Source organism: Strongylocentrotus purpuratus, unplaced genomic scaffold (assembly GCF_000002235.5).
Source record: "Strongylocentrotus purpuratus isolate Spur 01 unplaced genomic scaffold, Spur_5.0 spur5_scaffold_15, whole genome shotgun sequence".
NCBI lineage: Eukaryota > Metazoa > Echinodermata > Echinoidea > Camarodonta > Strongylocentrotidae > Strongylocentrotus > Strongylocentrotus purpuratus.
This window is the reverse complement of record NW_022145600.1, coordinates 28699485-28711597: the sequence shown is the minus strand read 5'-3', so window position 1 is coordinate 28711597 and position 12113 is coordinate 28699485. Positions and strand designations below refer to the sequence as shown.

Here is a 12113-nt window from a genome sequence, read left to right as displayed (position 1 = left end):
TGACAACAACCAGTGACAAATCGGCTGATAATCAATCAGAATCAAGGATTTCACTAGCTTATAACAAAAAAACTGTCATTTTTACAGATGAAAAGTTTTGTAAAATGGGGCCCTGATCTGATACTTCTGTCACACCGCCAAACCGACTGATTTCTGACCATTGTGGATAGTGTAATTTCTCGTCCGGTCTGTAGTCGGTCACGTTGTGATGTGATTGAGGTATTACTTGGGACGAGGAGACGCGAAGACGACTTTCCTGATCTTGTGCAGTCCGATTTATACGAGAATGGGACATCCGAGTAGACCAACAGCCCAGGAAAGCAACACATTTGGTTGGTGACCCTTCGAAAAAGTTGTCAGAAGGTCTACTAAACAGACACGTCAGTTTCACAGACCGTGCGTCGGTATCATGAACCCTCAGAAACCTTTTCAGAAGGCCCGCAAGACCAATACTGTCGGTACATGGGCTGTCGGTCTTGTAGGTCGATGATCAAGTCGGTCCTATTTAGGACAAGCAATCGAGACGACGAGATCTTCAGGACAAACGAGTAGATGAGGCGATATGCGACGAATAATTTCATAATAGTGTTTATCTCAAATGAGATGAATCCTTGAAATCCAGGGTTGCATATTAAAAATGCCTCTTGCCTTTACAATAGTTTCAAGATCTTGTATTGCGTTGTTGCTATCACGTCTTGCTGTACGCGGGAGTCGACTAATACAGCGAAATACTTCATTTTGAAGGATGTTGTATGGAGCTTTTGAGCTTCCATTTAATTTTCGAACGGAACCATATGCATTGTTGCCCTTAAAGTTGGAATAATCTTTTACCTCTTTTCATGAAATGATTGTGATAATATGGTTTATTTTGTTATATATAAATTCATATCCTCTCAGAACTTCACTTTTTGATCTTAATGACTTTTTAGATTGATTACTGAAGCTCTGTGAAAATATTTACCTTATCAATAATAAAAATATGCCTATATTTGCAGTCACTTCATGAAAAGAGGTAAAACAAATTATATTCTAACTTTACGGACAACATAGTATATATGAATGGTCTGTTATTGGCATAATACATATGCATACATTGCTGAATTATTGAATATATTATTGTTGTATTGTTTACGAAGTCTTTGCAAGTCATATCATCAATTTCTATGTATTTACTTTCCAATATCAATGCTAGTATAGTATACGCTATATATACTCGGGCTGCAAAAAAAGCTGCTAAATGAAAAATCAATTGACATGGAAAGCTTATTATGGAAAGAATTATTTGATTGCATACGAGCATATCCGTTCAAAAGTAATATTGATAAATATAGCTGTAATAGAAACTTTATAATTGCCTCCAAAATCTTGCCTAATGGTCAATTAAACCGTTTTAACGTTTATAAACTCATGGACTCACATCATGTTGCTAATTAACGGAAGTAATTTTACACACAAATTTCGGCCTCATCCGTGTTACATCTAATAACAAATACAGAGTCGTGTATTTTTGAGAAGGTAAAGATATTGTACATTTGAATTATATATTTATAAAACATTGACCACTGTTGGTGGAACATTTTCTTTATCATGTTAACGTAATGGCCGAAGACACTATAATAATATGTTAACCTTTTGTAAGGCTGAAATATCGGCAAAAAAGTCGTAATTATTCGTAAAATCTACCAAAAAGTATTTCATCATGTTCATAGATTCATAATTACACTTTTCAGTGAAAAAAAAAGATTCAAAGAACTCCAAAAGTGGTGTGTGAAATTTTTCAATCATTTCAACAAAATTATTCATTACTTGATTTTAAATTATGTTATGAAGAATATTAATTTGTTAAATTATCTAGTGGTGGTTTGTTCGAAATCTTTTTCACAAAGTAGTGATACAAATTTGGATTTACCTATTAAATGCCTTTCCTTTCCTTTTAAATGTTACAAAAGGTTCGATTGAATCTAAGTAAAATAATTTAAAAAAGAGGTCTGATCTTGTATTTAATATTTTCATATTTATGAAACCATTCTTGATATTTTTCTATTCATAGACTCACGCTTTTTGGGTCTACTAGGGGCGTTTAATGTGTTAATATCATTTTTTTTTAAAATAAAAGCATAAACGTATTTTCAAATCTTATTTCCTGCTATAGCATTGCGAAATATAATAATAGTGTATAATATAGTATAGTCAATACACGCAGGCATGTATATATAAACAAAGAAAATTATTGATTTGATTAGCTTGCCAAAGATATATATGAAAATACATAAAGTATTTCAGTTTTGTAAATTTGATAAATTTTGAATTCTTGTCATAAGCTTTGTATTACTTTCTACTCACTGTCATGTTGTGCCTTCCTTTATTTGTGAATTGTTTTGATAAGTAATTAATTACTATCATTTGATCGTTTTATTTTTCGATTACAATTCGAAACATAAAAACAACAACAGTCACCACCACCACCAAAATAGCAGAAACAACAACAACTGCTACACAACAGCAACAGCACAGCAACAAAAACATTAACTTAAACACAGTTTACTAATGAAAAGGAGATCAAAATTTATGTTGCTGCGTTGGTTTCAGTGCGTGTTCCTACTCCTTTATACATTGATGATCAGGTAGTAATATCTTTTAGGCTGTGGTCAACTTATGCTTTTTACTACTCCAAACGCGTCCGATTTCTTAATTGTAAATTTGAGACTTTTTAACCTTTTATTTAAGAAATCAATGTGCTGATTAATACTCCAATAACACAAAGTAGTAGAAATACATTCTTTTAAGAGTCATAATGTTGGGATCACTTCATTGTAGAGTTGAATTCACTTTCAAAAATTAGTGGAATAAATCCCAAAGTAGTGGTTTAAATTACTCTTCGAGAGTGGATTTCACTATATATTTTTTTGCGTGAGTTTGATAACTACTCCTATTCATTTAGAAAGGATGAAATATGTTGATAAATCGCCATTCAATAAACATTACCAAACCAATGCAAATGATTTGTTTCTATTCAACTGAGCCGCTGCTTGGAAGGAGTGACATGTTTCAACATTTACTCCCGTGACAAGTTCGACTGGCTTTACTTTGTAATATCTAGGGTGAGGGTTATAGGGATTAGAGTTGCATCTGGTTTTTCCGCCAGGTTTAGGTTCATGGTTATGGTTAGGTTAAGTTAAGAATTCGGTTTCTAGTAGTGTAGTGTGTTGACCTCGGAGTGGTAATAAGCCAGTTCGTAAATACTATCTGCGCATGGGCAGATAAAGGTCATTTTGTTCCCAAATTGTAAAACCCATCGAGACGAATAGTATCTGCTCATGAACGTAATATGTAATCAGTATTCATTTATCCACCGATGGTACATTTATCTCAGAGGCAAACAAGAGGTATTCATTAAGCACCTCCATCACTTCGGCAGTGATTATTCTAAAATGCACAAGTGCATGGGACGTATCCATCTTGTAAAAGATCGGTGGATATTTTGGGGTCATGCGTTCCGAAGTTATTTACGAACTGGCTTATTTTCGCCGTAGCACGTGTCGGATGTGACCCGTCCGTCCCTGGTGTAAGTGTTGTACAGACGAGTTTGTAGTACTGTCTTCAATAATGTGATATTCAATTCCACAAAGAGCGCCCTCATTTGTTGAAGAAAAAAACACCGCTGTCGATAACATTTGAATAATATTTTCTTACCTCTTTTCATGAAATGATTGTGACATTATGGCTTATTCTTTACAGATATAGTTTATTCTTAATAGTTTAACTCTTTAGAGCCTTATTGGTCAACCTCTATAACTCTTAAGATCGATGATTATAGTTCTTCAAAGATATATATGCTTTATTTATAAAGAATAAATCATACTCTCATATTCTTTTCTTGAAAAGAGGTATCGAAACTATTCCATCTTTATGGGCAACAGTGTATATAAAGATTACAGTAATAACATTATTAAAGATGGCATGTTTATCATCATCAAGCAACTATACGCATTTTTGAATTCTTAATTTTACGTACTAAATAGTACATTAACGAACGAAAATAGAACAAGCTCTCCGTAATGCCACCTTTCATATTCGTGTAAACTGGTGTTGTTTATTTTGCTTTATATGTCGTGCTAATTTATGATTTGATTTCAAATTGCAAAGGTATACATTTAGCTTCCAAATCAAAAGACAAAGGTGTGCACTGTGCATAATTGCCAATCAATTTTTCTTTTTTTTCGAATGAGAACTACTGGCTTTTATTTATATTATATTATATTATATTATATCACAATTACAAGTTTTATACTTATGTTGTTTATGACATTATCATTAAATGATACTTTGAAAAGCAAACACAACATAACATTTCTTGATTTCTTCTTTAAAGATAAATAAACTTTGCTCTATCTCATCTAAACGAGCCTGTAAGTATACACTGGCTTGTATGATTTTGTATTCGGTTTAAGAGAGAAAGAGAGAGAGAGAGAGAGAGAGAGAGACAGAGAGAGAGAGAGGGAGAGAGAGAGAGAGAGAAGGATAGAGCGACAGAGAGAGAGAGAGAGAGATAAAGAGGGAAAGAGAGAGAGAGAGAGAGAGAAGAGAAAGAGACATAAAAAGATACATAAAGGTAAAGAGTGGGGGGGGGGGGGGTTAGTACACAAACAAGTGGTATGTTTTAAATAAGAGGATGTAGAGGAGCTTAAAATGTCACAACATTTTGAATGATCTGAAAGAACGAAGGCCGAATTATAAGAAAATTTTCATAAGATTTATCCAACACACCCCTTGGGCATATTATTGTACGAAGAGGCACTTGATAAAATTCATTGAACTTCTATTGATACAAAAACTTCATGGGATGGTGGAAAGAAATTCAAACCACAGAGGAAGTTGTTCAAGTACATTAAGTCCTATCGCAATGATAAATTATTGAAAGGTAACTTGAGGATAAGGGACAAACGACAACAAGTCCTGTGAAGAGGTATGGGGGAGGGACAGAAGGGGCACTTACCCCGGGGGCACTTAAAGGGGCCCCAAACGTAAAAGGGCGGAGGAGGGGCAGAAAACCTAAGGGAAAGAAAGAGTAAGGAGACAAGGAAGATAAATTATGATTACATCATTGGTTATAACTATGTGCCTCAATATATTGCATAATAAATGAGTTTTTGAGGGTTTTATAATGCATTATATTCCACATACTAAGAATCTTGCTCTACGATTGGTCATAAGTAAATCACGTGATCAAAGATAGTTCGCCCATCATTGATGGGAGAAGCAAAAAGTTCGTTGCCCTTTGTAGATAGTACTACTATCTACAAAGGGCAACGCACTTTTACTGAAGATAGAGGTACTATCTACAAAGGGCAACGCACTTTCACTGAAGATTATCCAAAAGCGCACTAAAATAGGCACATGCGCGCACCGTACCCTCAAGGGGTTGGGTTAAACTTTTAACCTTTTTGGTGTGAATTTGGGCCTGGTGTCTTTCATGTAGATTCATACACGTCCTTTTCTTATTGTAGTTATATAGTTTTTAGATGTGGAATATAAAGCAAATAATCACCTGTTGTTTCAGGCGATGGCAAACTATCACTTCCTCGTCGATCAGAATGTAAACGCTATCTTTCCTCAGCTTCGCTTCGGAAAGATAGCTACATCCACATCCTCGGAAGTGATAGTTTGTCCCATCACCTTCACCAACGGTAGTTATTTGCTTAATAATCTTTAATAGCTCAGTTGTTTTTCTGCCTCGAATAATATAGCCTTGAGGTGAAGTGAACAGAAAATCGTTATGAACATTCAAAATTCAAAACTATCGTTCGATTGCACTGCTCCCATAATTATGTTGTCTTGGGGAAAATGGTATTTTCGAGGATTAAAAAAAAAAAAAAAAAAAAAAAAAAAAAAAATGTATAGGCCCTGCCGCCCAGTCGCTTTGCTCTTTATGTTTCGTGGAAAGTGATTACGACTTAATTAATTTTAGATATGGGGGATAGGGGGGGGGGGGGGTAAATGAATCCTTGTATGTCTAATCTTAAATTTCTTCATCGTCAATCAATCTTTATTTTTATCTACATGTTTTAGCCAGCTTGTCATAACCGATGCGTCAAAAAGTGAAGCATTTACAATAATGTTTTTAAATAAATTTCAAATTTATAGCCCGGTATGCTAAAGTTCAACAAGGTATTTACACCAACCATTGTTACACACATGATTAACGCTAGAGGGGGTGAAACATAGAGTCGAATATTTGTGAGCATCCGGAATGCACCCTTTCTATATACATTTTGTCGACAAGACGGCCCTTTTGATTAATGTTATTTTTGACGAATCACATACAAATGAATAAAATGGTTAAGACTCCCTTTTTTCTTTCTCGAACATGTTTTTGTCGGCTAAAAGATCAATCGGAGGACCTTTTTTCTATTCCGGGGGAGGGAGAGGGGTGGATGGAAGACGTTTGGTCTCCGAGTGTTAGAAACTTTGGTCCTACCCCCTCCCCCGCCCAGCCCCCTCGCACCCGTTCGAAATAGAGTAGCATCATCCCTAGTTGGAGTAGGTGGAAGGCGGAATTATCTAATTCCCATAGACTTAATATATAGTAAATACAGAGATCATCCGGGCATCGTTTTCACAAAACCGTCATAAGTACAAGATCTTCCTATCATCCAATTATGACGAGTCTTAATTTGTATACACGCGTTTCAAGGAGATGTCGACGAACTTGTAATTATAACATAAGTACGGTCTTGTGAAACACTGCCCAGGTTCCCCCCGGAGGCAATGGTACCACCTTTTCTTTGTAAAAAGGATTAGCATTTCCTGGCACATGAAGATATTTTGTCATTATGATGAATGTGGAAGGTTGATCCTTGGGGAATTCAGGACTGTGTCATTGAACAGTAATGCGTTTGCAAACAAAATAATACAAAGAGAATAGAATAATGTTCAGAACGAGGAGAAGGGGGAAGGAGAGAGAGAGAGAGAGAGAGAGAGAGAGAGAGAGAGGATGTTAAATGAAAAAGGGCATTTCTATGCCGATCCTTCAATTTATTTTCGCATCTTTCTCCATGTACGATTCAATGGTGGAACCAGAAATCTAAAGTAAGAGGAATATCAACTTTTACCGCAAAATAAGTGTTGTGATCAAAATTATAATGATAAAGATATAACGGAATAAGCTACGGCTGGGGCCCTGGGGACTGGGGTAGAGGTGGCCCTGTTATAGTGTCCCCACTTTCACCACCAGTCATCACCTGCAAGGGATGTTTTATGCTGGGTTGAGTTTTGTCTTTCGAAAATTGTTTAACCGATTTATTATTTTCCGAGTTTTAATGGAGAGAGAAAGAGCTTTTACCCATATTCAAAGCTAAAATATTGCCCATAACATGAGTTGGAATATATTTTCCCCTCTTTTTTTTTTAAAATGACTGTGACAATATGATTTATACTTGATAGAATATAGTTTATATCTTTCCAAAACTTGTATCGATTAATAGATCATAAGAAGTTATCGATTTGATCTTTCAAGAATCAAATTAATGTCACTACCATTTCAAGAAGAAGGGGCAAAAGTATATTTATTACCCACTTCCCAGGCTCGCCCTCCTCCCCCTCCTCCTCCAATCACGGTGCTCCCACTGAATGCACTATCCTAATAAAATAATGGAAGTACATTTGAGAGGAGTCCATCAATACAATCAAAAGGCACAATCGTTCTTTATTCCTTCTGCTTATAATAGCGACCCGTGCCGTACGAAAAAAAAGTTCCAGACTACATTGTTTACTAATCTATTTAGCCTCTGCATACATGACTCAGGGACATCCATTTTTAACTCACGTCGTCCAAAAAAATACGAACCTTTCTGTTAGGCTTACTTTCTGTGAGATGGGAGTTCTGTACCCGGTTCGTTTCCCCCGATATGCAAACACAAAAGAGTTGACTATTCAGAGCAACAATTAAAGCTTTATCGAGACCCACTGAGCTGGGACCATTCTATTCAACTACGTGCGGGAATCCGGTCAAATCTGTGTTTTTTCAACTGATTTTTAGTATACGCCGGGGTAAGACGATTGACGATAGCAGGGCTATATGGAACTTCCTCGTCTATCCTACTGCTTTTACGAGTTAAAATTGGCCACAATGGGCGCATCGGATCGTAGGACTATGAATTGGGTCTAGGTGAAAGTTTGGGTCTATGTCTAGGACCAGACTTCCACCGTATCTTCTCCTCAAGAGCGAAACAGAGGTAAGTTTACATACTCGAGAAGTAATTGGTAGGCCTATTACTGAACCGACAGTCGATTGTAGTATGCGCGACCGACATGTTATAAACAACAGGTAGGCGGTCCTATACTCGCTATAGATCATAAGCACCCACATTTATAACACGATCAGGTTTATAAGAATTGATATTACATCAATATTAATTCTCAATCTTCTTGCTTTTCCTCTGTTAGATTCGGAGATGCAAGGGTGGTGTGTTTGTTCACTTGTCCTGGATACGTTTTGTAAGCAAGCGCATGATGTATGCTTCTGAGTTATTGATGCGTAATTGGTTTATATAATTTTATAATTGGATGTAAAATACAAAACTCGCAGCCTGGTGAGCTAGTGAACTATTTAAGTATGAGGCACAGAGCCCCCAGCTCCTAAAAGATCGAAGCACTTTGATTTGTTAGCTCTACGTAGAAGCCTTTTAAAAGGGCACTGTAAATCACCACATCGGGCCCTCCGTTTTATTAACAGTTGCGATTGATCTAAATCAGCGTTTTTTGACCGGGGTGCCGCAAGACATCTCTAGGGTTCCGCGAGAGAAATTTAGTTGCATCAACAAATTATTTAGGAATAACGTCAATTTCGTGAAACACCAAATATTAGAAACCGCTATTTTGCCATGTTCGCTCCAACCTTTAAAAAACTGCCTAAACCACACATGAACTTCAAGATAAAAGTCTATGTTATAGAGGTATTAAATCTTGGAATCCGCTACCTACGAACGTACAAAATATGTCTTTCTCTGTATTCAAATCAAGGGTAGTATAAATACTAATGTTATAAAATGCAATTTTATTGTTTGAGTTTTATAATATTTTGAATAACAGATAGTGTTTATATTTCGTACGCTTAAATATTTATTTATATAACTAAAACAATTAAATTAAACGCTGTTTGGAAGAATAATTACTGATGGGGGGGGGGGGGGCTGGATGGTAATACAGTCAAACCTGCTTTAGTGACCACCTGTCTACAAAGGCCACATTTGTTGTTTCCCTTGACAATGGTTTCTCATTGAATCATGTACTAAATTAACCTGTCTACAAAGACCACTTTTCGTGTTTCCCTAGGGCGGTCGCTATAGACAGGTTTGACTGTATCTCGGTTTGTACATTTTCTTTTTTTGTTCTTTATACTTATGTTCACTATTTGTTTATAATATTGTATGTTATGATAAGTGTTATCTTATAATTGTATATTTATTTTTTTATCGTGCACGGACCTGCAAAAGAACGGCCTTTGGGTGAACTTGGTGTCGTGCGAAAATATAATAAACTGAAACTGACCCTCGCTCGTAACATTTAGACAATGCCCGATAACCTTCATATTCATTTTTATTTGGAGGCGGGTGCCCGCATAAATTATATTGTATATCTTATCTAGTGTTGATTACAAAAAACATCTTTAACTTAACTTAGCTTCAGAGTGATGCACAATAAATATTCTGCCAAGGGATGAATTTGGGACTGGGGTCGACGCGAGACTTTTTATTTCTGAAAAGGGTGCCGTGACTGAAAAAAGGTTGACAAACGCTGATCTACATCAATCAATCAATCGCATGCATCCTATCTCTTATGTACATAGTTGCGATTGATATCAATCGCAAATAGGTTCCGAATAATATCGAATCTTTATCAGACGGGGCCCAGACCTGCCAAGACGATACACCCATCATTTGCCTGTACTTTTTATGACAAAGAAATCATTTTTTGAATATATTAAACCGTATTTTATCATATTTGTACATAGTACATTTTTAGATAATTACATTTTCTACCGTTTTAGAAGGGGTCGTATCGAATTATATCCCAGTCCGGCACGAACGTCCTTTGGCAAGACATTTACATCTGCAACCCAGGTGTTAAATGGGTACAGTCCGGTAGGATGCGAACGTTAAAGTATATAGTATGCTCAGCCATGTGAGCGTCTGTAAAATGGCGCCTGGAATGCTCCCCAGGGAGTGGAGAATGTGCAAACAGTGTGTGTGGGAGAGCCTGAATCCGACGACCTGGGTAAATTAATATAATTATCTGTAAAACGCTTAGAGACATCGTCGATGTATTAAGCGCTACATAAATAACGTGTTAAAATAATATTACACGCGTCGTCTGCTCGTGTCCCACATATAGGAATCGCCTTTTTCACGAATTTCACATTTTAACCCCCTCCCCCTTCGAAAAAATCCTGCGTACGCGCCTGCCATACACTATACATTTTCTACCAAAATTGTTTGGCACATGTTATTTATTTTTAATCCTGACCATTCAGTGTAAGTTTCGTTGGATTCTGTGAGAATATGTTTTCTATACTTTCCATAACTCAAGTATATTTTTACGATTGACGAGCATACAATCATTTCACCTTTACCATCTGTTTGCATATTAAGTGTTACCTTTGACAAGCGTATGAAAATGTCAGATAATGTTTCAAATGAATCTAAATCTATTATTTACACTTACGTAACCTCAGTACAATATAGGAGGTTCCTAGATAAAGCAGGGAGTTGGGATTATCCTGGAAAAAGATTTATGTCACTAAGCTGTCAATACAGACTTTTAGATTTGCACGTCGACATAGTGGACTGCTACGTGTGACGTCATTTTAAGGCATTGGCGCAGTGCCATAAAATGACGTCATACGTAGCAGTCCACTATGTCGACGTGCAAATCTAAAAGTCCCTAATATCTCTTGTTTTGTCTCTTCTACATTATTGTAATTCACCCCTCCAGGGTATATCACTTTAACCCTGCTGGAAAGAACGCACTCATTCACACTCATTCACAGTGTGAATCACAGTGTGAAATCACAGTTCACACTGTGAACACAGTGTGAAACACAGTGTGATTCACACCGTGAATAAGTGTGAATGAGTATGTTCTTTCCTTTTCTGGTTATCCACACTGTGAACCACAGTGTGAAACGAATCGAGCACAATGTGAAAACGCCCCAATTTAACACTGTGGAGCACACTGTGATTCACAGTGTGATTCACACTGTGAATGAGTGTGAATGAGTGTGTTCTTTCCAGCAGGGTTCACCTCCTCCATATAACAAAGCGGCACGGCTCAAATCATTGCCAATCAAAATGTTTCAATGTATCACCTCTCATTAATGTTCTTTTTATGCTATTGGTATCTTATGAAAAGGCGCCTAATTAAATGTTATTACTATGAAAATAACTTGACTTCTTAAGAAGCGAAACAAATTTTAGTTAAATCTGAATGATGCTCATTTATTATGCATTCGAGTATTTGTAAAGCGATATTTTTAAATTCTAGTCAGGCAACTATCCTTAGAAAACTTAACCTATGACCCCTAGACAGCTGGCCTCCTATAGGACAACTACTCCTGGACAACTTCCCCTTCAATTCCCCCTGAACATCTATCCCAATGGCCATTTCGCCAGGACAATTTCTGCCACGGCCGACAAACTACCCCTAGATGACGAACTCTGCGACAGCTACTCTCGGGGGTGTTTCACAAAGATCCTTAGACGAATTTAACTCTAAGTTGAACCTAAACATTATGGAGAGCCATTTGTAGCCTTAAATTAAATATTTCCAAAAGCAAAAAAAATGAAGTATTTTAGACTTTTCATAAATTCCACATCAAGAACATGAAATCTCCTTGATAAAAGAAAATATGAATGATTGGAATCAAAATTGTATGCCTTTTGAAAAGATTTTTACAAAATATTTACAATGATGCTAACCGCTTTCCATAATTGTTAAGTCCAACTTAGAGATAAGTTCAACTTAGTATCATTGTGAAACACCCCCGTTGGGCAACTATACCACCACTGGACGACCCCTTCCCTATCCTTACTTTTCTTATTTGAGCTTACATTGTT

At 36.5% G+C, this 12113-nt stretch overlaps 1 protein-coding gene across 1 annotated transcript in view; it reads left to right on the top strand.

Moving 5' to 3' along the window:
• Window positions 1-8150: 8150 nt before the first annotated feature.
• Window positions 8151-12113, top strand: part of LOC579462 (uncoordinated protein 58) — a 38348-nt gene continuing 34385 nt past the window's right edge. Inside the window, exon 1 of the mRNA XM_011674287.2 lies at window positions 8151-8234. The gene's annotated coding sequence lies outside the window, so the exon portion shown is untranslated. The remainder of the gene's footprint in view (window positions 8235-12113) is intronic.